Source organism: Lissotriton vulgaris, chromosome 8, assembly GCF_964263255.1.
Source record: "Lissotriton vulgaris chromosome 8, aLisVul1.2, whole genome shotgun sequence".
Lineage (NCBI taxonomy): Eukaryota > Metazoa > Chordata > Amphibia > Caudata > Salamandridae > Lissotriton > Lissotriton vulgaris.
In genome coordinates, this window is record NC_141696.1 from 1,386,761,430 (window position 1) to 1,386,788,819 (window position 27,390).

At 50.3% G+C, this 27,390-nt stretch overlaps 1 protein-coding gene across 3 annotated transcripts in view; it reads left to right on the forward strand.

The window, feature by feature from the left end:
* The window catches only part of DOP1B (DOP1 leucine zipper like protein B), an 870,802-nt gene that overhangs the window by 412,836 nt on the left and 430,576 nt on the right, over positions 1 to 27,390 (forward strand). The gene's annotated exons all lie outside the window — the stretch shown is intronic.

Consider the following 27,390-nt stretch of genomic DNA (forward strand, 5'->3'; position numbering starts at 1 on the left):
TGCCGCCCCTAGACTCTGGAACACCCTTCCTGCACATATCCGAGCAAGTCCCTCCCTGTTCACATTCCGCAAACAGCTAAAGACGTGGTTATTTGACCAATAGCCTTGTATATCTTCTTTACCCAGTTGCTGATCCATCCCTTAACTAGCGCCGAGACGCCCACGGGTATTCGCCGCGCTCTACAAATGTCAATAAATAAATAAATAAATAAATAAATAAAGCGGGTTACAATATCTCACTTTTGAATGTATCCGTCTTAAGTACATTAACCATATGCACTGTTATGTATATCCCCACAGTGGCTGTAGCATTTCCAGCAGACAGAACTAGAATATGTAAAAGCTTACATGTAACGAGAAGGGTGATGCATAGGTGTACTTTCAACAAATCATGACCTGTTTTCAGTCACATATTATTCGTACACTTTCATTTTATTTTGCAGTCTAAGCCCTCTGAAATAGACTTGAATTGTGTCAAAGACGGGTTTTATTGCAACTTTATTTTTGTTTAATAGTTTTTCAGGTAAAGGCAAATTTGGAATTTGTATCACCGTTTCATGTCCAGCTCTAATATGCGAGGACTGCATAGGGGACCTGCTCTTGGAGTCAACCCGTAGATATCTGTACATTTTATTCACAGATTGTTAAATGGGCACTTCAGAACTAAATTTAATGGATTACACGCCTTTTAACAACAGTGACGTTTGTACCTACATGATCCAATTGACATCTGCTGCCATGAAATTGAAATCTCCCCCATGTAGTCAGTATAGCATAACTAAGCCCACATTCCACTTTGATAGAACTAGACTGCTCACTTCAACAGGGCATTGTCTAGGTCTCCAATGGCACAGAGGAACCAAGGTACCATTCACTAAATCTTTCATCTATACCTGGGACTCTAACAGGGATAAATGCACCCTGTAAACAGTCTTGCAACGAGATGGGTATCAGCAAATAAAATATCAGTGTACTGACTTACAGCACTGATAGAAAGGGACAGTTTGTTCCTGAGCAGGGACTGAAGCCTTCTAGTTTGTACATTTAAAGAGAAAGAAGGAAAGAGGAGAAAGTCATTCTGGTTAAATCTACTCACTGCAAGGAGAGCTTAACAAAAAGTCTTGATATTCTTAATAGTATGTAAACGAATAACATGCAACTAGCATTTCATTTTAGGATGTCAAGTAAAGCTTAATTTACAAAACAACTGTGTAACAATTTAAGCAAAACTAAATGTTGTGTTTCATTTGTCCCATTATCCTCAGCAAGTACCACATGACTGTCCCTTCCCTTTTATTTGAGATGTTCAAACCAACTAGAAATTTGAGCTTTTAGACTAAAATCTTCTGCCAGTGGTCCAAATAATAGGTCTTCCAGCTGACCTGTGTCAAAATTATCCAGCCAGTTTCATTATAATCTTATTGACCAAGCCAATATAAAATAATTTTAATTTAATGCCTGACAAGGATGTTATATTCAGGTTGCTTATGCACCAGTTGAAGCCACATGTTCAATAGACTCTGAAGCAATCTACCCTTTCAGTCTTGCTTCACTTGTGAAAGCCTTTACTGCTCTTTTGTAGTAGCATAAATACACCCAACAACAGAAATGCATCCCTGCCCCCTACTCCATATGTAGGCTAGTCTGTTTTAAATGTAAACCTATCATAATTGATAAAAACCCTACCAAAAGAGAGACAGCTCTCATCAGTGTAAATACCGTATTTTCCGGCGTATAAGACGACCCGGCGTATAAGACGACCCCCTACTTTGCCTGAAAAAATTTAGGTTTTGTGCTATACTCGCCGTATAAGACGACCCCCACTTCCAGCTAAGTCCAACGAAGTCCTGCATAGCCATTCCGAGAATGTACCGGTATTTTGAACTTACCGTATTAGTCTACCGTAGTCCTCCTCCCTGTGGGTGAGCAGTAAGGCTTTATCAGTGGACAGTGTTACCTAAGCGTTTATTTTACAAACTCAAAGACTGAACTCAAACAAATTGGTTGTATAAACAATCTTGCTTTACTCGCAATATTTTTATTTAGAACCATATGGAAAACTGTCACTTCTGAATATACCTGTTTGTCATGAAACATATACGGTACGGTACGGTAAACATAAATTAGTGCATGAAACAGTGCAAGTGGATTAAACTTTCCATAACTTTCCATAAATCCAAGCGATTTCTACAGGATTTACAACGTTCCCTTTAAAAGCCTTCAAATTCCTCCTCTTCGTCATCTGATCTCATAAGTAAGTCAATGAGATCTTGTGGTACATCTATAAGGCAGTCATCGTATGGATCTGGTACCAATTCCGTATCAGATGATGTGGTCTCTTCTTCGGCATCCTCTTCACCTTCCCACAAATAGTCGTCCTCCATACCATCTAATGAATTTGATATGCCACACTTCTTGAAAGACTTTATTACAGTTTCTGCATCAATGTCGTTCCAGGCCTTTATAACAAAGGTGCACAAAACATCCAACTGTGGAGCACGCATGTTTCCTCCTTTTGTGAATGTTTTTTCACCGCTAACCATCCACTCATTCCACTGTTCTCGGATGCGATCTTTAAATGGCTTGTTTAGGCACACATCCAGTGGCTGCACCAACGATGTCAATCCTCCAGGTATAACTGCAGCATCTGTTTTTAGTCTTGCCAGCCTTTGCTTGGTGCTTGGAGTTAAATGAGCCCTGAACATATCCCACACCAGTAGACTACGTCTTTGTAGAAGTCCACCTGGTCACCTGCTCCATACATTATCAAGCCATAGCTTTACCCCTTCTTCATCCATCCATCCTTTCTCATTCACATGCACAAAACAACCAACAGGGAACTTGAGTTTCGGCATTGTTTTTCTTTTGAAAATAACCATTGGTCTCAGCTTTGCGCCATCAGCTGTGCATGCTAGTACCACTGTGAAACTGGACTTCTCATGTCCTGTTGTTTTTATTAAAATTGTCTTTTCGCCTTTTTGATGGACAGTTTTGTTGGCAATCATATCGAAATTCATTGGAGTTTCATCCATATTTCCGATGCTACTTAGCGCATAGCCATGTTCATTGCGCAGCCTAATAACGTAGCGATGGAAGCTATGCATTTTGGCATCAAGATCCGCAGGTAATTTCTGGGCAATTTTTGTCTTTTGCCGCAATACCAGATTATGCCTTCCCAAGAATCTGGTACACCAGGATACAGTGGCCTTAAATCTGTTGCTGAGATCTGGGTTAGATTTGGCCCACTGAAGTGCAACCAATCGGATTTTATTTCGGGTCACGACATAACCGCTTTGCCGATGCTCGGCCACCATGTCTGCTACATGCTTTTCGAGTTCTGGCCAATGTGGGGTGCCTCTTCTTAATGCACACTTGGCCCTTGGCATACTCCGTAATGCTTTCTCATTTGCTCTCCAGGCCCGAACCATCTTTTCTGTCACTCCATATTGTCTTGCAGCAGCACAGTTATTATGTTCCGTGGCAAAATCCACAACTTTAAGTTTGTAACTGGCTTCATATTTCCTTCTTCTTGCCACTGCTGGAGCCTTGCTGGGTTCTTGACTGCCAGCCATTTGCACTGGATGCGCTGCTGGAGCCTTGCCGGGTTCTTCACTGTCTGCCATTTGCACTGGATTTACTGGTGCTGTACAGTATGAACAGGTGCAGAGACTGTCTTCAACACCACACGTACGGTACGGCAAATACGGTATCTGCTCACCAGACTGCCTTTCCTCTTAGCAACAACCAGCCAATCACGGCAAGTGCTCTACTGCCTTCGGTAACATTCGGGAACATTCTACAGTCCCCTTTCTATGCCCACGCCCATGTCAAGGAGAGAGGGGCGCGTGCCAAAACGTGCCAAACGTGCCAAACGTGTCAACACACCGGGCGCTGCCATCTTCGGCGCTGGCTGCCCGTTACCATATACCGTATTTCGGACGTCCTGCTGCCTCGTCCTGCTGCCTCGTCTGCCTGGGGATGTGCAAGCGGTTGGAGGCGCGTGTACAGCGGCAGCGGCAGTCGAGGTAAGACTCATGGCGCCATTTGCTCGCTTGTGAAGCGGTTTGACACCTTCGAGTGAAGTCCTCGCTATGAAAAAAACGCTCGCTTTCGATACTTCATGGCGCGGGGCCTGGGTGTGGACGTTGCCAGGGCCGGTGGCTGTATTTTTTAACATAAGGTGTGTTGTTTCTTGTTACATACGGTATTTCCTTTTGTGAAGCGGTCTGACACCTTCGAGTGAAGTCCTCGCTATGAAAAAAAGCGCTCGCTTTCGATACTTGCACAATTCATGGCGCGGGGGCTGGGTGTGGGCGTTGCCAGTGCCGGTGGCTGTATTTTTTAACATAAGGTGTGTTGTTTCTTGTTATTTCCTATTGTGAAGCGGTCTGATACCTTCGAGTGAAGTCCTCGCTATGAAAAAGCGCATGAAAACATACCATAAAATTTGGAACCCGGCGTATAAGACGACCCCCGACTTTCCAGAAAATTTTACGGGGTTAAAAAGTCGTCTTATACGCCGGAAAATACGGTATGTTGCCACTGATATACATGTGCGACCACAAAAAAAGTACCATTCAAAGAAAGGAAAGTGAGATATAATGAGGAATTTGATTACTTCTTGAAGGGGTCAACACAGTGTAACTTTGTAATACAAGGTAGCAGCAAGAAAGACTGATCTAAGAATATTCTGGTTGAATGTTGTTGTTTAGGAATGTCACTAAAATATTGTTTCTTCCTTTTGTTTATTTCAGCTTTGTGTGCATAGGCTAAATGTGAAGGGTTTAGCAACATGTTTTTGTTCTGATCTACTTATTATGCATACTGTAAAGAATTTGGGAATAATAAAATCCTATTTCAACTTTTGACAGTGTTGAATTCTTTCACTGGTTGGTTAGATAGCTGGCTCATACAAATCTTGGCCAAGATGTACTATCACATTTACCCACGGTGAAGGGGAGTGGGTTTCTGTTGCAGTAACCCCCCCCCCCATTCCCCCCCCCCCCCCACACACACACTTTTTGCCTGATAACTGATGCCTTTTTCCTCTTCTGCCTTCAGAACCCCAAGACTCCAAAAGGACAAGCTGCAGTTTACAACTGATTACTTTTTTTTCATTGGTATACCTCGCAATAAGGTAATGTAAAATGCACGACAGAGGGCAACTTAGAGTTGCCCCCTAAAACTAACAAACAACCTGTGTCCTGACTGAGAGGCTGCCTAGGCTGCCACCCAGCAGACATGTTGCTGGACCCCTGGGTAGAGAGCCATCCGCTCTCGTGGGCCTGCAACAATGCACATCCTTGGGCGAGGTGCTAGGCCTCCTCCCCCAGGATGGGCAGGGGAAGATTCAAAGGCTCCTGCTAAATCCCGGCTTCTGCTGTGGCCAGCAACCTCGAAAACCCCGGAGGACCTGACTGCCTTGCTCATCCAAAGACTGGGACTCCCATGAGCAGTGGTTATGCTCAAACAGCAACAACCCCTGGTGCCAGCCAGGAACCGCGAATACAGCACACTCTGCATCCGCCGAGCCCGGCCTGTGCCTGAGTGAACAAAGACCACTGCGACCGCGAATCTAGCACCCAAGGACCATCCTCTGAGCTCCTGACGATGCCTGCAGCCTCACAACCAGGGAACCCTCCAACCGCGACCAGCTGAGGGTAAGATTTCCCGACACCAAAAGACACCCCTGCACCCAACGCCCTGTGGCCCCCTGTGCCCACGTCTGGAGTCCCTACCCAACCTACAGCCTCCCAACTTACCTCTCGAAGTGGTGGTCGCACCTGAAGAATCTTCGTCCCCGAGCTTGCAGCCTTTGTTCGTCTTGTAGCTTTCCCATTGAAATACATTGGGCGCCCGAGGGCCCAAAAGCACCCTCACCCAGCCGCCCGAGTGCCACTGGAAGTGCAGCATCTGTTCTATCCTACTTCCCCACTTGCCCTGTGTAAGTGACCAGAAGCCCAGCTCCCACAGCCGTGTGGCCTGCCGGCTAGCAGCCATCGACCAAGGGCCCCTTGCCCACTATAGGCTAACATTGGGCCTACCCTCCCTGCAACCGGCTGCCCCTGTGCCGCTGAGGGTGTAACAACTGTACCTACCTGACCCTGGGAGACCCCTGGGTCTTACCCCAGAACCTTAACTCTGCCAGTCGAGTACTTACCCAAAGACCGATAACTTGATTTTCTCCATAGGGTAACATTGGCTGGTTTTTACTTGGAAATTCTTCTGAATGTCGAGTTTTACAACTTTGAAATATTCCTTAAAAACCATCCGATCAACAAAAACGAAATTACTCACCTGTTACCAGGAGAGATCCTAAGTGTCGATTTTCAAAACATACAAATATTCCTATAAAATCGCCTGTGTAACAAAAACGATTTCTTTAAACTGTTTACAGGAAATGCACCAGGGCTGAATCCAGGATCTAGCCCTGAGTAAGAAAAAACTTTGTAAAGTGATTTTATTGCATTTACTTAAAACTTCCCTTTGAGCTCAATGTTATAATTGTGTTTAATTTGTGTTGCATATTGCAACAACTGTATCTATTACATTCTAAAGTCTATTGCTATTTAAAAGTATTCAATTGCAACATCAAATTCTGAGAAAGTATTTTATACCTACTTGTGGTTCTAAAATAAAACAATATATTTTTATATACAAAACAATTGGCCTAAAGTTCAGTTCTTGAGTGTGTGAGACCATTTGCTGACTGAGTGTGTACAACAAATGCTTTACACTGTCCTCTGATACTACCTTACTGCTCGACCAAGTTACCTCTTTAGAGAGTAAGGTTATATCTAACTTTAACCTATGCCAAACCTCTGGGACTGTGGGCTCTGTGCACACTGTACCTTACTTTGGTGCAGTATATACAGAGCCACTTTCTTACTCTCAGGCACTAATGGGTAAAACCATTTCATATATCTGCCCCCTTTTTAGGGCTCGGCCTACGTCACCACTGCGTAGCAGTGGGGCGGAGCTTCGAGCCGTATTGTTCTGGGGCTCAGATTCGTGTAGCAAAAATTCTTCAGTGCGCGAGATTGTTGGTATTTTTTTTTTGTCAGCTGCATTGTAATTGGTGTTCGCGGTGCTGTCTTTTTAGTAGCCGTGGTAGGCCATATGTAATTCTCGTCCGCCATTTTTGGCATTTTCTGTGCGGTTATGCGCACGGCAGTCCATTAATTTCAATTAGGAGCTGTCAGGGTGCCTCTGTAATGCAATCCAGATGGTCTGAGCGCGTTCACCATTCTGCATTGCGTTTGTCGGGCGCGCGTTCGTCTGCATCGCAGTTCAAAGTCGGAAATGAATTGTGTGCAGAAGGGTGTGTACTTGTGTGCCTTATTTTCAGGAGTTAAATTCTGATCTCTTATATTGTGTGGCGGTACATTGTGTTGGTAAGCAGTTAGATTGCATCCAGAAATTGTGATTTATTTTTAAGCCTGCAAAAAGAATGAAAATACTCATTGCTGTTTCAGGCAGTTCTGTCTCTCGCATGAGCGCCATGTTATAGATAAAGGGGCTTCACATTTCAGTAGTTTTCTGGTATGGTTTCAGTGGTATTTAATGACGCATCCATTACGTAATACACGGCGACGAAGAGAGTGGGACTGAAATACAAACGTGTCGGTTAGCCCTGAACATAATGAGTTCATGTTGTATTTTATGTTAAATAAGCGTCTCTCTCGACAATGCAAGTGACGGGGTAAGTCAGGCGTTTGCTATTACTACCCCTTCACATTTCATAACATGCCTGCCTGAAAGAAGAGCAGTGTATGGCTTTTATTCCCAAATGTGCGACTAATATTTCCTGTGGGAGTCTTGTTATGCTGGCAGCGAAAGGTATTCATTTCTTTTTCTACACATGCTGTTCTTTCCAGCCGTATCACAGGCGATCTGTTTCCAGCTACCCATTATTTGAAGCAAGAAGTGTGGCCTCAGCTTTGAATGAATGAATGAATGAATTTGGGACTTTTATAGCGCATGGCTGCCCGGAAGCGTCCCAGCGCTGAGATTGCAGACAGACAACTGAGGGTAGAGGCTGAGGGGGAAGGGAAGAGGTTATTGCGGGAAGAGGTGGGTTTTGAGAAGCTTTCGGAATTTCATATGATTAGGTTCTGCTGTTTGTTGGAGCTTATAAAGACGTTCACTGTGATGACATTCCACTGCCCCATGCTATTGCCTCAGCGGCGAGTGCAGAAGTTTTGGAATAAAGGACCATGCATAAAGAAAAACAAAAGTGACCAAAGGAAGGCACCTAGAACTAGCCTTGCTTGTTTTGTGTCTGTCAGTGACTCTATCCGTTTTGGTCGGTTCTTAGTATATCATGTCTGAATCCCGGGTGGCTGTTCAGGGGCGTCTAGGTGGTGGTGGGGCCTTCCTCCAGGGCTTTGCCCTAAGGTCGTTTCTAAACCGTGTGGACATCCCCTCCCAGGCCATCAGACATTTGTCCTCTTCTACCCCCTTCATGACCTCCAGGAGCAGACAGCCTCACGCTCCTGCATTGTCCATCCTGGTATCTCCTCTCCGTCCATCGGCATGTATGGCTTCTGTTTCCAACCCCACCCATCGACTTCACCTATGCCGTCCATATTTTGTACCGCTGGGACCCTTTCTGCCTTCCAGTTCATAACTATATTTCTCTTGTCCAACAAAAGCACAAGGACTATGAATTCACAACCAATTATTTTCTGCTGGGAGCGCGTTATTAGACCCAAGAGTCAGATTTTTGCTTTAAGGAAGTCTCCCCTTCTCTGTAGCCACCTCCGGAGTGGCAGCAACGACTGCCAAATACTCGGCTATCCCTGGAATTCTCCACAGCATATGGCAGAAATCCGTTTCCTTGGCTGTGCAATGCAGGCACTCTGCTGTGGGGAGCGCATACGTTTTTAAAAGTTTACTGGGGTCGAGAGATATTCTGTGGAGTATATTATATTGAAGCAACTTGGTGTGCATTTCTGCATTTCTGAACACTTTCAGGGTGTTCTGGTGTTTCAACCTCCTATCCATGGCCCCCGGTTCCCCTCCAAGGGCGTGCAACCACTTTTCCATGAATTTTTTCAAGCCACCTTCTGATTTGCCTACAAGGGCCAAGTAAAGCACCGTTACAGTCTGCTCCTTTCCCCTTTCATCAGGGTGTGTCGCAGCATCTGTTGCAGCACTCCTTCCCTGCCCAGAACTGCCACTTAATAAATGAATTCTGCACTGTGGGCAGGGGACGTTGGCTTCAAGGGAAGGAGAGTCTAGTGTTTGGGACGGGCTTTGAGATATTAACCTGATGGTTAACTTGGAGGGGTGGGGGACAAACAGAGCGGGCGGTTCTTATAACCCTGCTTTGTCTGTGTAGACCCTCCTCACCATACAAAATCAAGCTTCCAACGCTTGGGAGGCTGTCGCTGATGTCCTGATTAGGGAGTAAAACCCCTGCTGGATGTCTGCTGCACAGACCCTCAACCCTATGAGCTCTGTGCTAGAATTTTCAGCTTAAAGTGTGCATACCGTGTGATATCAACTCCTCACTGGGTGACCATGTGAAGGCTGCTGATATCGTGTGATACATGGTGGTGTTGTGTGAGATGACATGTCTGTCTACCTATCATCTATTTTATTATGTATATTACCTTACCAGTTGTTTAAAATTGTCCTACTGGTCTCCCTCAGTTTAGACTGGGAATTCCTACCCCTCACCAGCCATATACCACTTTACAAGCGTGTCCAGTATTGCCTGCAACCAGTTACCAATTGACGTACCCATTCAGTTCCTGACAATTTCAGTGCATCCGCCACAGGGCATCCTGCTGCAACCTTGTTAGAACCAATATTGCTTGCCATGTTGGTTTTCATTGCAGCTGGGTTGCCCAGTAGTGAAGCTCATAATTTAGTACACTAAGGACACCCTTCAATAGGGCAGTTTGTCTTTTTACAGTACCACCCTGTGTCTCCCACCAGACACAGAAACCAGTCAGAATTGACTGTAAAAGGCAAAACAGCGCCTCGGATTCATCAACAAATGAAGGGTTCTGTGAGGTCCCGCACCCCTGCTGACCCCGCCAGGCCCCCTCTTCCTGCCCCCAGGCGTATTTGGCACGGCTAAGCGCTTAATGAGTTGTATGTTGACATCTCCGAGAAGAAGGATGACTGCAGAGGGACAGTGAGTGCAGAGTGACAGTGAGTGCAGAGTGACAGTGAGTGCAAAGTGAGTGCAGAGTGAGAGTGAGTGCAGAGTGAGTGCAGAGTGACAGTGAGTGCAGAGTGACAGTGAGTGCAGAGTGACAGTGAGTGCAGAGTGACAGTGAGTGCAGAGTGACAGCGAGTGACAGTGTGTGTAGAGTGACAGTGAGTGCAGAGTGACAGTGAGTGCAGAGTGAGTGCAGAGTGAGAGTGATAGTGAGTGCAGAGTGACAGCGAGTGACAGTGAGTGTAGAGTGACAGTGAGTGCAGAGTGACAGTGAGTGCAGAGTGAGTGCAGAGTGAGAGTGACAGTGAGTGCAGAGTGAGAGTGACAGTGAGTGCAGAGTGACAGCGAGTGACAGTGAGTGCAGAGTGACAGCGAGTGACAGTGAGTGCAGAGTGACAGTGAGTGCAGAGTGACAGTGAGTGCAGAATGAGAGTGAGTGCAGAGTGAGTGCAGAGTGACAGTGAGTGCAGACTGAGTGCAGAGTGAGAGTGAGTGCAGAGTGAGAGTGAGTGCAGAGTCAGAGTGAGTGCAGAGTGACAGTGAGTGCAGAGTGACAGTGAGTGCAGAGTGAGAGCAGAGTGACAGGGAGTGCAGAGTGAGTGCAGAGTGAGAGTGAGTGCAGAGTGACAGTGAGTGCAGACTGAGTTGAGAGTGACAGTGAGTGCAGAGTGACAGTGAGTGCAGCGTGACAGTGAGTGCGGAGTGACAGTGAGTGCAGACTGAGTGCAGAGTGACAGTGAGTGCAGAGTGACAGCGAGTGACAGTGAGTGCAGAGTGACAGTGAGTGCAGAGTGAGTGCAGAGTGACAGTGAGTGCAGAGTGACAGTGAGTGCAGATTGAGTGCAGAGTGACAGTGAGTGCAGAGTGACAGTGAGTGCAGAGTGAGTGCAGAGTGACAGTGAGTGCAGAGTGAGTGCAGAGTGACAGTGAGTGCAGAGTGAGTGCAGAGTGACAGTGAGTGCAGAGTGACAGTGAGTGCAGAGTGACAGTGAGTGCAGAGTGAGTGCAGAGTGACAGTGAGTGCAGAGTGACAGTGAGTGCAGAGTGACAGTGAGTGCAGAGTGAGTGCAGAGTGAGTGTAGAGTGAGAGTGAGTGCAGAGTGAGTGCAGAGTGACAGTGAGTGCAGTGACAGTGAGTGCAGACTGAGTGCAGAGTGACAGTGAGTGCAGAGTGACAGTGAGTGCAGAGTGAAAGTGAGTGCAGAGTGACAGCGAGTGACAGTGAGTGTAGAGTGATAGTGAGTGCAGAGTGACAGTGAGTGCAGAGTGACAGTGAGTGCAGTGACAGTGAGTGCAGAGTGAGTGCAGAGTGACAGCGAGTGCAGAGTGACAGTGAGTGCAGAGTGACAGTGAGTGCACAGTGACAGTGAGTGCAGAGTGACAGCGAGTGCAGACTGAGTGCAGAGTGACAGTGAGTGCAGAGTGTCAGTGAGTGCAGACTGAGTGCAGAGTGAGAGTGAGTGCAGAGTGAGAGTGAGTGCAGAGTGCGAGTGAGTGCAGAGTGAGTGCAGAGTGACAGTGAGTGCAGAGTGAGAGCAGAGTGACAGTGAGTGCAGAGTGAGTGCAGAGTGAGAGTGAGTGCAGAGTGAGTGCAGAGTGAGAGTGAGTGCAGACTGGGTTGAGAGTGACAGTGAGTGCAGAGTGACAGTGAGTGCAGCGTGACAGTGAGTGCAGAGTGACAGTGAGTGCAGAGTGACAGCGAGTGACAGTGAGTGCAGAGTGAGTGCAGAGTGAGAGTGAGTGCAGAGTGACAGTGAGTGCAGATTGAGTGCAGAGTGACAGTGAGTGCAGAGTGACAGTGAGTGCAGAGTGACAGTGAGTGCAGAGTGAGTGCAGAGTGACAGTGAGTGCAGAGTGACAGTGAGTGCAGAGTTCAGAGTGACAGTGAGTGCAGAGTGACAGTGAGTGCAGAGTGACAGTGAGTGCAGAGTGAGTGCAGAGTGAGTGCAGAGTGACAGTGAGTGCAGAGTGAGAGTGAGTGCAGAGTGAGTGCAGAGTGACAGTGAGTGCAGAGTGAGTGCAGAGTGACAGTGAGTGTAGAGTGACAGTGAGTGTAGAGTGACAGTGAGTGCAGAGTGCAGAGTGACTGCAGAGACAGTGTGTAAGGGTGCAAGGTGCACATTGTGTGAGTGTGCAGAATGAGTGTGCAGGATAAACAGTGTGTGACTATGCAGGGTGACATTGGGAGTGTGCGGGTGAGCAGTGTGTGAATGTGTAGGGGCAGTGTGTGAGTGTGTAGAAAACACCACACACACATACCACACACACACACCACACACACATACACCACACACATACACCACACACACATAACACACACACAAACCACACACCTCACTCTCTCAACACCACACACTGTTCACCACTCACCACAACACAGTCAGCACCACACTCACTCCCCAGGCTCACCCCCACAGACTCACCACAACACACTCACCACTACACAGAAAACAACACACACCACAACACACCCCGAGCCCTAATGCATTCCTAATGCTTGTTCTAATAAGTTATTAATGATAGCAGGTCAATTGCCAAACACCCCGGACTTTATTCATTCAATGCACGGTGTAGTGACAGGTACTTGTTAAGAGTGCTGTCATCATGCACATGGAGATAGTGGAGAAAACATGACAAGACTTTCCACATACCAACGACATCCATAGCAGCATGGTGTCCAATTGTAATGTGTGATACATTCGGCTAATCCAAGCCTCCCCTCGCCCTCCACACCCCCAACAGCTTACTGCTGGGGATTTTGAACCCATAGTTACAAAGTTAACAGCCAAATTTCAATTCCCAAAATACAGTGTGATGTCTGTTAAAAGATCAGAGCTGAATTAATGTGAAACATAACAGCAGCACATCCTTTATGCATTCAAGCAAAGAGCGCAGAAAGGCAGTGGCGAGCATGCTAAAAGCATTGGGTTTCAGGTGCTTTGGAATGCCGGGCTAAAAAGTTATCTGATGTAATTCAAAATGTGAAAGCTTTCATAAATTACTATCGGGTACATGCATCAAAGGATTTAGGAATCGCAAACGGTGCGAATCGCAAAATTCGGCTGTTTGTGATTCCTAAATCACTATTTGGGATGCATCAACAAAAAATACAAGAAATCGCAATTTTTTGCAATTTCGGAAAATGCGATTGCAATTAAGGAATGCATGACACTTAAAGAAATTGCGATTTCGCAATTAGGAGGAAAAAATTACCATGAGGTTGGACCTCATGGTAATTTGCGAAAAATCTGAAAAATGCAATTTAGTGCATTTTTCAAACTGTCATGTTGTGCACACACATGCCCTCAGGGCATGTGTGTGCATAACATATGTGCGTGGATTGATTTCAGGGGTGCAACAGGGTGTCCTTTGGACACCCCTGCACCCTTGAAATCGCAATCTCAATTTGCGATTAGCTAATTGCGAATCGCAAATTGAGATTGTCTTCCCATTCATTCCTATGGGCCTTTTGGCCCATAGGAATCAATGGGAAGGGATTCCTTAATTGCGATTCGCAAATTGTGAATCGCAATTAAGGAAGAATAAGGAATCGCTAAGAAAATTGGGAATTTTTGATGCATTGCCGTTTGCGATTCCTTAATTGCGATTCCTTAATTTTCGCAATTAAGGAATCGCAAACGGCAACAATGATGCATGTACCTGTATGCCCGTGGATAGAGTTAACTACACCCTACTATGTCATAATGTTCAGTGTAGAAAATTACTCAAACTATGTCCAGGAATTTGTTTATTAAAACATTTGCATATAGAGCTCTTACTTTATTTAAATCCAATAATAGTCCTGTAAACCAGACAGAGTCCTGACACAGTGAGTGGAACAGGGGGAACAGGAGATGTGAGTGGGTAATGAGATGTGAGTAAGAGTGCAATACACAGACTTTCTATGCTTACAATAAAACAGTCAAGTCCATTAGACACGCTGCCAATGGGAATAAACTACATTACTTCTACCTTAAATTAAATATGTGTTTTATAACAATCACTGTATAAAACCTCTTACTTTAAAAATCTGGAAAAACTCAGTTTTTGTCAGTTTTAGGGGTTAGGCAGCTGATTAAATACTGATAAGCAATGACACACTGAAAACAGGACAGCCTAAGCATGAGATACATAGCCCAATTTGGACATCTGGGTAATGTTGGTGATGAAACTTGAGAATGTAATTTTGTCTATAGAAACCAATAACTGGAGCTTCCTTTGAAACTGTAAAGGTCTACTCTTTGTATCATATGTCATGAGCAAGTTATCTGATCACAGCTTCGGTAATTAATGCATTGGTGATAAAATAATTCAACCTGTGTTTATCCTTATTAATCCACATATATTGGCTAATATACATTCTTTCAACTCACAATATCCATCTCTCTTGTACACAATATAAGACATGGCCAGTCTTCCTCCAAGGATGGCTTGGAACACTTTTTGTAGTCTGCCTAGTGATTGAGCATTTCCTGATACCACAACTGTGAATTGTTAGGCCTCAGAGGACTCGATTAACTTTTCCTGTTAAGCAATCTACAGGTAAGTGAGTGCTACCTTGTTTTTAATCTGTCATATACATGTGATGTGACCAACTAGCAGACCTATGCATATTGACGGTCATGTTTTCCATGGTTAATATCAAATTGAAGATTTGTTGTGAGAATGTAATCCTTTTAGCCCTGATCACCCCTATTTGGTGACTGATACTGGTGGTTACTGACTCTGATTGTGTTCTGGGCTATGGTCACCAGGCCTAGGGCCAGTGCTCAGTTTAAAAGGCATATAGTAATTTAGTGTAATTACAATTGGTATCACAACCTTAGTAGTATACCACCATAGTATGTGGTAAGGCATGTAGATTTAGAGGCCCAGCAGATTTAAAACACTTAAGTGTGCTCTACTGTGCGGCCTACTGTCATTTTTAAAGTCAGCCCTGCTTTGCATGCTCCATTTAAAGTAACATTGTATGCAAATTCGACTTTGGAATTAAAGGTACTTCCAAAGTCTTAAACTACCTTTTGTTTACATATAGGTCACCCATAAGGTATCCCCTGGGTGTCCCTAGGATAGGGTGCCATGTAGCTATACGCTGGAACATTATAAAATGTTTTATATGCCCTAGTGAGGGAAAAACTGCCAATTTTGTTTTTCCTCAGTGTAGTACATTAGCTTCATAGGGTAACATAGGAAGACTTTATTAAACTTAAATAACGTCTAAATATTCACAGTATTGAGCTAAAATGATACTTCGAAGTATCTAAATAATAGAATCAATCCAACAACTTGTCAACGTTCGAATTATTATAACTATGACAGAAAATAAGTTATAGAACTCTATTTTCTGATGTGCATAAATCTAGCTCTAGAGGAGCAACTTTTTATTGGCCAGCCTTTGACCGGCTGCGACAAGCTGCTCTGATGTGTGAAGTGGCCTAGCCGGGCTGATGAGAGGTGTTACCTCGAAACCGGTCCGGTCCTCGGATGCTTGATTCCGTTCTGGGAAGGACATGGCTTTTGTAGTTCGGACTGGACTGTTCCCATGGGGCAACAGGGTCAGAGCTGATTTGCATATCGCCATTGTCTAACCCAGGGTGGTGTGGAGTGCAAAAAAACGATGGATTTGGGCCCAGATCTTTTGACTGGGGGAATGTGTGACATTGATCCACATTCGGTCCATCACTTGTTGTTTTTGCAATTGCCGCCCTAAGTGCGCTGGGGATGCCCAGACGTGGGTCCCAGGCACTCCACACCACTGGAGTCAAGCTAGCCGGGCTGATGAGAGGTGTTACCTCGAAACCGGTCCGGTCCTCGGATGCTTGATTCCTGTTGGACAGGCCACATGACGGGCCGCTCTCCCCCGGCTCGACCAGGCCCGAGCCCAGTCACGCAAGCACCACACACCACCATTGCACGCCCTACGTCCCCTCAGGGACCCCTGCCCTCGAACATGATAACCTCGTGGGTCCGATCCACTGCCGGCCCATGCACCCAGCCCGGGCCGCCATCTTGGACACCTCGCCACGAGGCCGCCTGGCCCCCGATCGACCTCAACCCTGGGCCTAGCCCAGCCTCAGACAATCCGGCACCACCCTCCACCCAGGAGGTGAGCGGGCTACTTGGCAAGTCAATGGGAGAAAGAGGTGCCGATGGCTCTCCCCCCGCCCAGTGCCGCTCGCCCATCGCCTCCCCGGGCGCTGGCTCCACCCCCCTGCTGGGTGTCTGGACTCCCTCATCCCGGACCTCCCGACCTCCAAGTGCGAGGGTCCGGACATCAAAGCACGCCAGCCCTATAACTGGGGCAGCTCCAGAGCAGGAAGTCAGTTGTATCTTGGAGTCGAGAGACGTAAGAGGAACTCATCCTGGACGGACTACTGGCGCTGCCGTAGCTCTGTCCTGTGCACCATCGTCCTGCCTGTTGGCGCTGCCACAGCCGTCGTAACCTTCATTCTTCACCGTCGTCCGGATCTGCTGGCGAGGCCGCGGACCGTTGTAACCATCATCTTCATCGGGACCTGCTTGGCTTCTCCACGGCCCGTCGACCATCCTTCATCCATCTCGGGACCTGCTTGGCTCCTCCACGGCCCGATCAGCAACCACGCCGAGCTCGAGGATTGAGAGCTATTTAACTCATTGGTAACTAAGACTGTCCCGCTACCCTTTCTCCTCAACCAGAGATCAGAACCGAGGGGACCCCTGAGTCCAGACCTCCTTGTATCATAGCGACGTAACCTAAGAATTGCATATAAAGTCTCGTTAACCTTCAATCTTGTGTGGTGTCCGTCTGTGGGGGGGAAGTTACTTACCTGTACAGTCGTTGGAGACGGCTCTCCCTGGAGACCTCTCCCCGTAATCTCGGCCGACCCTCCCGGTCCGTCCAACATTGGTGGCCAGCGGCGCGATCCGAATCACCGCATAACGTACAGAGAGTAGCTCACCCCACAACGAACAACAATGTCGACTAAAGAGAGCGGATCAACTGAGAAGTTCCAAATGGAAAAACTAGAGGAATACAGCCATCGTGAACTAAAGCAGTTCTGCATCAAACTAGGTATCGCTACCACCGGACTAAGTACCAAGGACGATTTTAAGCATGCCCTAGAATCTTGGGCAGAGACCGGGGATGTCGAAGCCCCTGAGCAAAGCACCGCGAAAAATACCAACACGGCCCCTGAGGGGCAAAGAACCAGTCTCTCGCAAGACGAGATCCAAGAAAGAGAAAAAGCCCGACTACACGAACTCGAAATGGCCCGACTCAAGATGGACATAGAACTCAAATTGGCCGAGCAAAAAATAAACTTAGAGCACCTTCGCCTCCGAGAAGAAAGAGAGGAGAAACAGAGGCAAAGGGAGCTCGAGGAAAAAAGACTAACGTACGAGCACGAACGGAACCTAGCCGAGATCAACCTGCGCAAACAAAATAAAGAGTTAGGGGTGCCCGACAGACCGTCCACCCCAGGGACCGCGGAGAAAAAAGTGCACATCCCCAAGGATGTGGTCCGAGAATATTTTCGAGAAGACGACATCCAGCAATGGTTTAAGGCCTATGAAATCGCGATGACTGCGCACCGGATCGATAGAGCCGACTGGGGAGCCGGCCTATGGGGCAAATTCCTCAATGAGGGCCGCGATACTCTGTTACAGCTCCCAGACCACCAGATGACCTCCTACGACCATATGAAAGCGGCCCTCCTCACCCGCTATGGCCTCACGCCCGAGATGTACCGTCAGAGGTTCCGAGACTGCACACGCATTCCAGGTACAACTTGGGTGGACTATGTAACGTACTTTAGCCGAGCCTTCGAAGGCTGGATCAGAGGGAACAACGTCACGACCTACGAGCAGCTGTTCAATCTGATGGTATGGGAGCATCTGTCCAACAATTGCTTCATTGAACTACGCCAACACCTCCTCGACAGCAAGTTAACCGATCCCCGGCAGCTCGCAGCCGAAGCTGACCGGTGGGAGATCACCAGAGTGGGCCGGAATGGGTCCTACGAGCAGAACAGGAACAACAATGGTCACTACCGACCCAGAGGAGGAGGAGGGGGCCAAGGACGAGGAAGAGACAATACTCCGGCCGCCCCCGCTACCAGCACCACCCCCCCGGCCAACCGGGGCAGCACCCCGGCGCGACCGGGATACAGAGCCAATGTTACATGTCACCGATGCCAACGAGTCGGCCACTATGCAAACGACCCAAGCTGCCCGCAGTATCAGAGTCCAAGACCCCGCCAGGTGGCCGCCGCGGCACTAGGGGAAGAACAGATCTCCGAGGAACAAGAAACAGGCGAGCAAGAGTATCAAGAGTGGGAGCCAGCCGCCATGACTCTCGCGTGCTTAGGGGGAAGAGACATGGTCCCGCGGGTCCCCCTACCCGCTAACACCCAGAAGTACAGCCAATGGGTGAGCATCAATGGACAACGGGCCGAAGCCCTTCGAGACACCGGGGCCAGTGTGACAGCCGTCCGCTGTCATCTGGTGACCCCAGAACAATATCTACCGAACGTTCTCTGCCCTGTGCGATCAGCCGACAACTCGGAAAGTCTGTGTCGGATGGCCTGCGTCCCCTTTGAGTGGGGAGGGGTCTCCGGCATGTTGAAGGTAACGGTCCGAGACGACGCCCCCGTGGAATGCCTCCTCGGAAATGACCTGGAAAGCTCCCCGTGGGCAGCCGTGGAGCGAAAAGAACACTTGGGGATGTTGGGCGTCCCAGACTGGGCGTGCGTCACCACCCGGTCCATGGCCGCCCGTGCCAACCATCACCCGGAAGAACCAGAATGGCCGGCGCCACCGCCTCCGGTCGCCCCCGCCGAGACCCCCGACCATGGCATCCCCCTCGAACTTGCTCAACCTTCCGACCTCGCTAATCTTGATCAGTGGGCTCAAGAAGGGGGACCCACACAAGAACAATTTCGTCAGGAACAGAAGACCTGTCCCTCCCTTGAGGGACTCCGACAACAAGCGCTCGCCCAAAGCGCCGGGGATACCTCCGGAACTCATTGGGTCTACTGGGACAATGATCTATTGTACAGCGAGCAACGAATCGCCGAGCTGGGGGCCAACCGAGTACTAGTGGTGCCCCTCCGCTTTAGAGACTTCCTGCTAAACCTGGCCCACGATGCCCCCCTGGCAGGGCACCTGGGACAGGATAAAACCTACAGCCGCCTAGTGACCCACTTCTTCTGGCCCAAAATGAGAAACGATGTGCACCAGCATTGCCGATCTTGCCCCACGTGCCAAGCCAGTGGGAAGAGCGGCCGCAAATTAAAGGCTCCCCTGCAACCCTTTCCAGTAGTCACAACCCCATTTGAGAGGGTCGGGATAGACATTGTGGGACCCCTGGACCCGCGTACAAGACAAGGCCATCGCTTCATCCTGGTACTAGTGGACCACGCCACCCGCTACCCTGAGGCTATTCCTCTCCGGACCGTGACAGCCCCAGTGGTCGGCCGGGCCCTGATGGGGATCTTCTCCCGTGTGGGGTTCCCCCGAGAAGTCGTCAGTGACAGAGGCACGAACTTTATTTCTAAATATATGAAGTCCCTCTGGCAACAGTGTGGGGTCACCTACCGCTTCACGACCCCCTATCACCCCCAAGGAAACGGACTTGTTGAGCGGTTCAATCGCACGCTAAAAGGGATGATCGGGGGATTGGAAGAGCCCCTCCGTCGCCAGTGGGACGTGCTGCTGCCGTGCCTCCTCTTCGCCTACCGGGAGGTCCCACAGAAGTCCCTAGGCTTCAGCCCCTTCGAGCTGCTCTATGGGCACCCAGTACGGGGGCCACTCAGCCTGATCAAAGAAGGCTGGGAGATGCCTCCGGCCAAGAGTCCTCCAGATGTCTTCCGGTACCTCCTCACCCTCCGCAACCAGTCCCGGCGGTTCAGAGACCTAGCAAAAGCCAACCTAGAGGCCAGTCAAGAGGACATGAAGAAATGGTATGACCAGAACGCCTCATCCATTGAATTCGAGCCGGGGCAACAGGTCTGGGTAATGTCCCCCACAGAACCGTGCGCTCTCCAAGACAAATGGACGGGACCCTTCAAGGTAATCGAGCGCAAGGGTCCTGCCACCTATCTGATCGATATGGAGTCCGCCCGGAATCCGCTCCGAGTCCTCCACACCAACAGACTGAAACCCCACTTTGCACGAACAGAACTCAGCCTCTTGATGGCCACAGACAATGGGGTTGAAGACGACTCCGAGCCTCTCCCTGACCTCTTGCGGACCCAGGAGCAAGACGGCTCCGTGGATGGGGTCCGACTCTCGGAGACCCTCACCAGAGAACAACGGCAAGAGTGCCAAGCCCTCCTATCACGGTTCGCCAGTCTGTTCTCCCTCACCCCGGGTGTCACTTCCTGGTGTGTGCACGATGTGGACACCGGAGACAGCCCTCCTATCCGCCACCGGGCCTACCGCGTACCTGATCGGGTACGGGCCTGCATCCAGGCGGAAGTAGCTAAGATGCTCACGCTCGGGGTCATCGAGCCCTCAGACAGTCCATGGGCCAGCCCGGTCGTACTGGTCCCCAAAGCAGCCGCCCCCGGGACCACACCAGAACTCCGGTTCTGTGTCGACTACCGGGGCCTGAATGAAGTCACCAGAACGGACGCACACCCCATCCCCCGGGCAGATGAACTGGTCGACCGAATGGGCGCTGCCCGCTACCTCAGCATCTTCGACCTGACGGCAGGTTATTGGCAGATCGGCCTCACACCCCGAGCACAAGAACGCTCTGCCTTCTCCACCCCCGATGGCCACTATCACTTTACGGTCATGCCCTTCGGCATGAAGAATGCCCCAGCGACGTTCCAACGGCTCGTCAATCAGGTCCTGGCGGGGCTCGAAGAGTTCAGCGCCGCCTACCTGGACGACATCGCTGTGTACAGCCACCATTGGACCGAGCACCTCCACCACCTCCAAGCAGTGCTGCAAGCCCTTCAGCGAGCTGGCCTCACGATCAAGGCCAGCAAATGCCAAATTGGACAAGGGTCGGTGACCTACCTCGGACACCAGGTGGGAAGCGGCCTAGTGGCCCCCCTACAGCTGAAAATTGCCGCCATCCAGAACTGGCAACCCCCTATCACTCAAACTGAGGTGCGAGCCTTCCTGGGCCTCACGGGCTACTACCGAAGGTTCGTGAAAGACTATGGTACCATCGTGGGGCCTCTCACCGAACTCACGTCAAAAAATCAGCCCAAGAAGGTGAACTGGACCCCAGAGTGTCAAACGGCATTCGAACAGTTAAAGGCCACCATGTGTTCCGCTCCTGTGCTCCAGGCCCCAGACTACAGCCGGGAGTTCGTCGTCCAGACGGACGCCTCCGACCAGGGCATTGGGGCGGTCCTGTCCCAAGTGAACACCGAAGGCCTCGATCAACCGGTGGCCTTCATCAGCCGGAGACTCCTACCCCGGGAACAACGCTGGAGCACCATAGAGAGGGAAGCCTTCGCTGTGGTATGGGCCCTCAAGAAGCTCCGGCCCTACCTTTTTGGCACCCACTTTCGGGTGCAGACTGACCACCGACCCCTGCAGTGGTTGATGCATATGCGGGGGGAAAACCCAAAATTGCTACGCTGGTCCATCTCCTTACAAGGTATGGACTTCACAGTCGAACACCGGCCTGGGTCCGACCACGCCAACGCCGATGGCCTGTCCCGGTTTTTCCGCCTCGACGAAGAGAGTCCCCAAGAGGATGGGTAACTCTCCCCGCCTTCAGCTGGGGGGGACGCATGTTGGACAGGCCACATGACGGGCCGCTCTCCCCCGGCTCGACCAGGCCCGAGCCCAGTCACGCAAGCACCACACACCACCATTGCACGCCCTACGTCCCCTCAGGGACCCCTGCCCTCGAACATGATAACCTCGTGGGTCCGATCCACTGCCGGCCCATGCACCCAGCCCGGGCCGCCATCTTGGACACCTCGCCACGAGGCCGCCTGGCCCCCGATCGACCTCAACCCTGGGCCTAGCCCAGCCTCAGACAATCCGGCACCACCCTCCACCCAGGAGGTGAGCGGGCTACTTGGCAAGTCAATGGGAGAAAGAGGTGCCGATGGCTCTCCCCCCGCCCAGTGCCGCTCGCCCATCGCCTCCCCGGGCGCTGGCTCCACCCCCCTGCTGGGTGTCTGGACTCCCTCATCCCGGACCTCCCGACCTCCAAGTGCGAGGGTCCGGACATCAAAGCACGCCAGCCCTATAACTGGGGCAGCTCCAGAGCAGGAAGTCAGTTGTATCTTGGAGTCGAGAGACGTAAGAGGAACTCATCCTGGACGGACTACTGGCGCTGCCGTAGCTCTGTCCTGTGCACCATCGTCCTGCCTGTTGGCGCTGCCACAGCCGTCGTAACCTTCATTCTTCACCGTCGTCCGGATCTGCTGGCGAGGCCGCGGACCGTTGTAACCATCATCTTCATCGGGACCTGCTTGGCTTCTCCACGGCCCGTCGACCATCCTTCATCCATCTCGGGACCTGCTTGGCTCCTCCACGGCCCGATCAGCAACCACGCCGAGCTCGAGGATTGAGAGCTATTTAACTCATTGGTAACTAAGACTGTCCCGCTACCCTTTCTCCTCAACCAGAGATCAGAACCGAGGGGACCCCTGAGTCCAGACCTCCTTGTATCATAGCGACGTAACCTAAGAATTGCATATAAAGTCTCGTTAACCTTCAATCTTGTGTGGTGTCCGTCTGTGGGGGGGAAGTTACTTACCTGTACAGTCGTTGGAGACGGCTCTCCCTGGAGACCTCTCCCCGTAATCTCGGCCGACCCTCCCGGTCCGTCCAACAATTCCGTTCTGGGAAGGACATGGCTTTTGTAGTTCGGACTGGACTGTTCCCATGGGGCAACAGGGTCAGAGCTGATTTGCATATCGCCATTGTCTAACCCAGGGTGGTGTGGAGTGCAAAAAAACGATGGATTTGGGCCCAGATCTTTTGACTGGGGGAATGTGTGACATTGATCCACATTCGGTCCATCACTTGTTGTTTTTGCAATTGCCGCCCTAAGTGCGCTGGGGATGCCCAGACGTGGGTCCCAGGCACTCCACACCACTGGAGTCAAGCTAGCCGGGCTGATGAGAGGTGTTACCTCGAAACCGGTCCGGTCCTCGGATGCTTGATTCCGTTCTGGGAAGGACATGGCTTTTGTAGTTCGGACTGGACTGTTCCCATGGGGCAACAGGGTCAGAGCTGATTTGCATATCGCCATTGTCTAACCCAGGGTGGTGTGGAGTGCAAAAAAACGATGGATTTGGGCCCAGATCTTTTGACTGGGGGAATGTGTGACATTGATCCACATTCGGTCCATCACTTGTTGTTTTTGCAATTGCCGCCCTAAGTGCGCTGGGGATGCCCAGACGTGGGTCCCAGGCACTCCACACCACTGGAGTCAAGCTAGCCGGGCTGATGAGAGGTGTTACCTCGAAACCGGTCCGGTCCTCGGATGCTTGATTCCGTTCTGGGAAGGACATGGCTTTTGTAGTTCGGACTGGACTGTTCCCATGGGGCAACAGGGTCAGAGCTGATTTGCATATCGCCATTGTCTAACCCAGGGTGGTGTGGAGTGCAAAAAAACGATGGATTTGGGCCCAGATCTTTTGACTGGGGGAATGTGTGACATTGATCCACATTCGGTCCATCACTTGTTGTTTTTGCAATTGCCGCCCTAAGTGCGCTGGGGATGCCCAGACGTGGGTCCCAGGCACTCCACACCACTGGAGTCAAGCTAGCCGGGCTGATGAGAGGTGTTACCTCGAAACCGGTCCGGTCCTCGGATGCTTGATTCCGTTCTGGGAAGGACATGGCTTTTGTAGTTCGGACTGGACTGTTCCCATGGGGCAACAGGGTCAGAGCTGATTTGCATATCACCATTGTCTAACCCAGGGTGGTGTGGAGTGCAAAAAAACGATGGATTTGGGCCCAGATCTTTTGACTGGGGGAATGTGTGACATTGATCCACATTCGGTCCATCACTTGTTGTTTTTGCAATTGCCGCCCTAAGTGCGCTGGGGATGCCCAGACGTGGGTCCCAGGCACTCCACACCACTGGAGTCAAGCTAGCCGGGCTGATGAGAGGTGTTACCTCGAAACCGGTCCGGTCCTCGGATGCTTGATTCCGTTCTGGGAAGGACATGGCTTTTGTAGTTCGGACTGGACTGTTCCCATGGGGCAACAGGGTCAGAGCTGATTTGCATATCGCCATTGTCTAACCCAGGGTGGTGTGGAGTGCAAAAAAACGATGGATTTGGGCCCAGATCTTTTGACTGGGGGAATGTGTGACATTGATCCACATTCGGTCCATCACTTGTTGTTTTTGCAATTGCCGCCCTAAGTGCGCTGGGAATGCCCAGACGTGGGTCCCAGGCACTCCACACCACTGGAGTCAAGCTAGCCGGGCTGATGAGAGGTGTTACCTCGAAACCGGTCCGGTCCTCGGATGCTTGATTCCGTTCTGGGAAGGACATGGCTTTTGTAGTTCGGACTGGACTGTTCCCATGGGGCAACAGGGTCAGAGCTGATTTGCATATCGCCATTGTCTAACCCAGGGTGGTGTGGAGTGCAAAAAAACGATGGATTTGGGCCAGTACTTTTGACTGGGGGAATGTGTGACATTGATCCACATTCGGTCCATCACTTGTTGTTTTTGCAATTGCCGCCCTAAGTGCGCTGGGGATGCCCAGGCGTGGGTCCCAGGCACTCCACACCACTGGAGTCAAGCTAGCCGGGCTGATGAGAGGTGTTACCTCGAAACCGGTCCGGTCCTCGGATGCTTGATTCCGTTCTGGGAAGGACATGGCTTTTGTAGTTCGGACTGGACTTTTCCCATGGGGCAACAGGGTCAGAGCTGATTTGCATATCGCCATTGTCTAACCCAGGGTGGTGTGGAGTGCAAAAAAACGATGGATTTGGGCCCAGATCTTTTGACTGGGGGAATGTGTGACATTGATCCACATTCGGTCCATCACTTGTTGTTTTTGCAATTGCCGCCCTAAGTGCGCTGGGAATGCCCAGACGTGGGTCCCAGGCACTCCACACCACTGGAGTCAAGCTAGCCGGGCTGATGAGAGGTGTTACCTCGAAACCGGTCCGGTCCTCGGATGCTTGATTCCGTTCTGGGAAGGACATGGCTTTTGTAGTTCGGACTGGACTGTTCCCATGGGGCAACAGGGTCAGAGCTGATTTGCATATCGCCATTGTCTAACCCAGGGTGGTGTGGAGTGCAAAAAAACGATGGATTTGGGCCCAGATCTTTTGACTGGGGGAATGTGTGACATTGATCCACATTCGGTCCATCACTTGTTGTTTTTGCAATTGCCGCCCTAAGTGCGCTGGGGATGCCCAGACGTGGGTCCCAGGCACTCCACACCACTGGAGTCAAGCTAGCCGGGCTGATGAGAGGTGTTACCTCGAAACCGGTCCGGTCCTCGGATGCTTGATTCCGTTCTGGGAAGGACATGGCTTTTGTAGTTCGGACTGGACTGTTCCCATGGGGCAACAGGGTCAGAGCTGATTTGCATATCGCCATTGTCTAACCCAGGGTGGTGTGGAGTGCAAAAAAACGATGGATTTGGGCCCAGATCTTTTGACTGGGGGAATGTGTGACATTGATCCACATTCGGTCCATCACTTGTTGTTTTTGCAATTGCCGCCCTAAGTGCGCTGGGGATGCCCAGACGTGGGTCCCAGGCACTCCACACCACTGGAGTCAAGCTAGCCGGGCTGATGAGAGGTGTTACCTCGAAACCGGTCCGGTCCTCGGATGCTTGATTCCGTTCTGGGAAGGACATGGCTTTTGTAGTTCGGACTGGACTGTTCCCATGGGGCAACAGGGTCAGAGCTGATTTGCATATCGCCATTGTCTAACCCAGGGTGGTGTGGAGTGCAAAAAAACGATGGATTTGGGCCCAGATCTTTTGACTGGGGGAATGTGTGACATTGATCCACATTCGGTCCATCACTTGTTGTTTTTGCAATTGCCGCCCTAAGTGCGCTGGGGATGCCCAGACGTGGGTCCCAGGCACTCCACACCACTGGAGTCAAGCTAGCCGGGCTGATGAGAGGTGTTACCTCGAAACCGGTCCGGTCCTCGGATGCTTGATTCCGTTCTGGGAAGGACATGGCTTTTGTAGTTCGGACTGGACTGTTCCCATGGGGCAACAGGGTCAGAGCTGATTTGCATATCGCCATTGTCTAACCCAGGGTGGTGTGGAGTGCAAAAAAACGATGGATTTGGGCCCAGATCTTTTGACTGGGGGAATGTGTGACATTGATCCACATTCGGTCCATCACTTGTTGTTTTTGCAATTGCCGCCCTAAGTGCGCTGGGGATGCCCAGACGTGGGTCCCAGGCACTCCACACCACTGGAGTCAAGCTAGCCGGGCTGATGATAGGTGTTACCTCGAAACCGGTCCGGTCCTCGGATGCTTGATTCCGTTCTGGGAAGGACATGGCTTTTGTAGTTCGGACTGGACTGTTCCCATGGGGCAACAGGGTCAGAGCTGATTTGCATATCGCCATTGTCTAACCCAGGGTGGTGTGGAGTGCAAAAAAACGATGGATTTGGGCCCAGATCTTTTGACTGGGGGAATGTGTGACATTGATCCACATTCGGTCCATCACTTGTTGTTTTTGCAATTGCCGCCCTAAGTGCGCTGGGGATGCCCAGACGTGGGTCCCAGGCACTCCACACCACTGGAGTCAAGCTAGCCGGGCTGATGAGAGGTGTTACCTCGAAACCGGTCCGGTCCTCGGATGCTTGATTCCGTTCTGGGAAGGACATGGCTTTTGTAGTTCGGACTGGACTGTTCCCATGGGGCAACAGGGTCAGAGCTGATTTGCATATCGCCATTGTCTAACCCAGGGTGGTGTGGAGTGCAAAAAAACGATGGATTTGGGCCCAGATCTTTTGACTGGGGGAATGTGTGACATTGATCCACATTCGGTCCATCACTTGTTGTTTTTGCAATTGCCGCCCTAAGTGCGCTGGGGATGCCCAGACGTGGGTCCCAGGCACTCCACACCACTGGAGTCAAGCTAGCCGGGCTGATGAGAGGTGTTACCTCGAAACCGGTCCGGTCCTCGGATGCTTGATTCCGTTCTGGGAAGGACATGGCTTTTGTAGTTCGGACTGGACTGTTCCCATGGGGCAACAGGGTCAGAGCTGATTTGCATATCGCCATTGTCTAACCCAGGGTGGTGTGGAGTGCAAAAAAAC